General features: G+C 40.7%; 1 protein-coding gene and 1 long non-coding RNA gene across 2 annotated transcripts in view; one reads left to right on the top strand and one right to left on the bottom strand.

The window, feature by feature from the left end:
- LOC140342352 (uncharacterized) overlaps positions 1-4,112 on the top strand; it is an 11,372-nt gene that overhangs the window by 3,322 nt on the left and 3,938 nt on the right. The window lies entirely within an intron of this gene.
- DDHD1 (DDHD domain containing 1) overlaps positions 1-4,112 on the bottom strand; it is a 54,914-nt gene that overhangs the window by 49,976 nt on the left and 826 nt on the right. The window contains exons 2-4 of the mRNA XM_072428501.1: positions 3,438-3,659; positions 2,905-2,953; positions 2,227-2,410 (exon numbers count right to left, since the gene is read on the bottom strand). The gene's annotated coding sequence lies outside the window, so the exon portion shown is untranslated. The remainder of the gene's footprint in view (positions 1-2,226; positions 2,411-2,904; positions 2,954-3,437; positions 3,660-4,112) is intronic.

The following is a 4,112-nucleotide window of genomic DNA, read 5'->3' as shown; positions in this document are numbered from 1 at the left end:
TATCCAATCACTAGAGACCGGTGACATCACTGAGATTGCAGCCTATCCAATCACTAGAGACCGGTGACATCACTGAGATTGCAGCCTATCCAATCCCTAGAGACTAGAGCCAATCGGTCCCTCACTGTCCCATCACAAAAGATTGCACAGGTTGGTGACCAGTATGTTCTGTGTAACTGAAGTGGAGGAGAATGGGGTCGCTGACCTGTCTGTATTGTTGGGTTATAAGACTGATGTAGCACATTTACAAAATTCTCGTCTATGCTGTCAGGTGTCTGTTATTTCCCAATGCCCAAATACTGGAAAAGATGAAAAAATTATTTGCTTGGATTAAATGATTCTTCTTTTGCTCCGAAATTCTCTGTTATCCCTCATGCCAATTTCCTCACCACTTGACATGATTAGGGTTAAGCTTTGTGTCATCTATTTGGCCGTCAAAGCAGAACCAGCTTTATAAATATTCACAAATTGAAGCAGCGGAGCGGGATCCCCTGTGAGGGATTCTTTGATGAAATCATAATGCGCGTTGACCAATGGCAGGAAGGCGTTGGGGGGGGGGAACTGTCACTAAATCCTGAAGCATGTCGGCTGCAGTCATATCCACTGAGCATTGGCACATCCAACACAAACACCATATACCGGAGAGGTGCTGAGGTCTGGGGGCGCCCTGGGGGCTCTTTAAAGTTCACAAGCCGCTGTGGCAGCGAGCCGCTTTATGAAGAATTCTTCTTGAGTAGCGTGAATGAGATGATGTAACCCCCAGGCACATTCACCAGCTGGAAACAGCCGGATCAGAACAAGGAATCTGTATCTTGTTAACAATGTTAAGATACATATGGAAAAAGAAAAGAATCTGATCAATATGTAGTAAAGTATTTTGAAAAATTCAAGCAAATCTTCTTTTCCTGCCGCTTCAGTCCGTTGGAGAAAGCCAATGGCGTACCTTCCGGTGCAGGACCGCAGGTCACATGCTGGTCTATTTATCAATTTTTTCACCCAGTATTCCTATTTTTCTTTTGTAAATTAAAAAGTTGAATATTGGGTGAAAGTTGGATGAATCATAGGTGCTGAGTGACGATCATAATGGAATGCCTTCAAGTTTTATAAATATTTGACTTTTTCATACAAAATTTATTTTAGCCTTTTTTTTATCCTTTGTTGTGTCTCATGCAGCCATTTCCTGTCTACTTACTTTCTTGGATAAAAAAAATGTCCTACTGTGTCCCCTTTCCCTTTCTTTTAGGGACACAACAGGAAATCTCCCCAAAATAGGAAAAGTACTACCTCTGACAGCTAATGCAACCCATTCAGGTATTGTAAATTAGAGAATGATAAGGCTACTTTATTACTTGCTAGGCAGATCTCCAGACTAAAATTAGTCAATAAAAGATAAAAAGACAAAACCAGATTTCTTTGCAATATTAGGTAGAAAGGAGGAATACCAAAGAGAGATTGGGATATAGAAGGAATATTATATTGCCAGGCCTTGATAATTAATAGGACGGAAATAGATGGCTTAGTGGGAGCTTACCAAATTGGAAGAGAAGTTTTAGTCAAATAACTGCTTAAGTGACTGGCTGCAGGCATCTCCCACTTTCCACCAATGATCTATGGAACTTGCCATTTGAAGGTTTCCCTCTATTTTGCCTTTTCAACATTTCTTGAAAATTTTCTTACCTTCCATGGCTAGCCAGGTAATATGACTAAAGCTTTTACAATTCTGGAAACTAAATCCTCATTTGGAACACATACAATAGCAGATCTATAATATCCGTCATTTCCATTATTAACACAAATTGATAGCTTCCTGTACATTATTCAAAAATAATTTAATCGTGAGTTTAAATCACAGAAGCATAGAAATACATTCCTCAATCTCATACTAAGACACCAGGGGTTCTAGACCCCCTAACTTTCATGTCACTCCTTGGTCAACTAATACCAACAACTTTAAGTCTCTGTATCCCCTGAAGAAGCCAATGAGCGAAACGCGTTGGGAATAGACAAACTCATATGACTCTGGAATTGACACTATGTGACAAGTAAAAAATCTGGCCTCATGATATGTTAATGAGACCATGAAACTGTATTGTATGTTTTCTACATAACTGTATGTGTTCAATCAATTTGAATTAAAATTCTAAATTGCCAAAAAAGCCGTCTTTTTCTCCTCCATCTTTAACATTGCACTAATAAATTTTAATTCAGTGATTTCCTATGCAATACCTTTTTCTGCCACTAGATGTCCTCAGTCCATCCTAGACCCTCCCAGCTGTAGCAGTAAAAGCAGCGCAGTGCACTCATCATTCTGCTTTCTCCTCCTCATTTCTTCAAAGCACATGAATGGATTGGCTCCAATGTTCTTGTAGCGCCAGCAAGAATATGATAGCGGATCCAAATAAGAAATATGCTTACATTAAAAAAAATAATAATGATGTATTAATGGTTATGCAGCTGCAATTATGAGACTTTTATATCTGCTTAGTGTTTTTCTTTAAAGTTCACTAATTATATTCTTATATACAACAACTGCTACAAGACCATAGCACACCAGAAAATATTAAAATAAAAATAAAATAATGAAATGATCACAGAATACAAAATTATTTTTTCACTAAGCACACCTATTTGGTAATCAGGACATTCCCATTACCCATCAATATACCAATGCAATAAGTAAACCGGTTAGGTATGCAGGCATGCCCCAGGGATGCCCCCCCCCCCCCCCCTCTTCTTTTTACATAGTTGGTGCTTTGTTTAATAATACAATAATAAGTAATTCTGGCAGCTCCCCTCCCCCCTTCCCAGTAATAAATCTTTTTTTTGTTTTTTACTTTTATGTGAACATTAATATTATCATTAACAATTGCGTCCCCATACAAATATCACACAGCTTTTACTCACAAATTGACAGAATAAATCTTCTTTTCTGACCGCGGCGCCCAACGTACAGCTACATCAACTCCACAGGATGGGGTCATAACGGGGATAGTGAGGGGTAAAAGAAAAAGCAGATTTAATGCAACGCTAATGTAAGCAAGTTGTATTTAATATTTACAGTGCGGTGTTGCGGTAATGGAATTTTCATGCATGAGGTACTGCTGGCATGGGGCATTTGGAATAATTGCCCATCTGGTGTTTTACAAGCATGATGCAAGTTGGTGGTTTGTCAGAGGAGGGGGGAATAGTACGATGATGCCTGTGGGGCGTTGGGTGAGGTTGGCTTTCTTCTGTCATTTTACTTTAAATGCTCATCAGCTGTATTGGTTTGCTGTGCCGGGATGACATAACCATATGGCACATGCAAAGGAAGCCGGGAATACTTACACCACACATGCGCTGCTCAGCATTTTGCCAGAAACCCAAAGGAATCAGGCAGGTAAGTCGCATTATTAAAGAAGGACCATCACCTGTCCCTTTCTGCAATAATGACCTACCTGATCATGCAACTTCCCCTGAAGGGGTCCCCACCGCTGGGGTGCAGACTGGCACTGGGACTTGGCAGTGCCAACCCAACTTTAGTCATCAATTTAGCCGCCATGCTAAATGAAATGACCGGAGAGGGCACAGATTCTTCCAGTCACAATGAGGACTTCAGCTACCGAGGACGGACCCAAACCGAGAGGCCAATGGATTGGGGTAAGATTTCATCTGTGGAGCTGGGTCAGGAAAAGGAAGCAAAAAAGCACTTTGTTTTACACTGCACTTATCATTTAAAGCACCACTCAAAAAAGACCAAATGCCCCGGTTTTCCCTGAACCGGTTTCCCTAAACATGCAAGAAAAATGTTTCCATATATACCCCCCCCCCAATCCATGGAAAAATGTTCTTACAAATGGGGCAGGGTGATAAAACATCCAAACTCATCAATCCAAAATCATTTTTATGTAGGGTGTGTTAAGTAATGTCAGCCATAGGGCAGAGGTAGGTATACATCTGTGGAATAGGATGGAGTAACTGCATCTATAGGGCAGAGGTAGGTATACATCTGTGGAATAGGGTGGGGTAACTGCAGCTATAGGGCAGAGGTAGGTATACATCTGTGGAATAGGGTGGGTAAGGTAATAGCAGCCATAGGGCAGAGGTAGGTATACATCTGTGGAATAGGGTGG

Source organism: Pyxicephalus adspersus, chromosome 12 (genome assembly GCF_032062135.1).
Source record: "Pyxicephalus adspersus chromosome 12, UCB_Pads_2.0, whole genome shotgun sequence".
NCBI lineage: Eukaryota > Metazoa > Chordata > Amphibia > Anura > Pyxicephalidae > Pyxicephalus > Pyxicephalus adspersus.
Note: the sequence above shows the minus strand (reverse complement) of the source record. Positions and strands in the feature narration are given on the sequence as shown.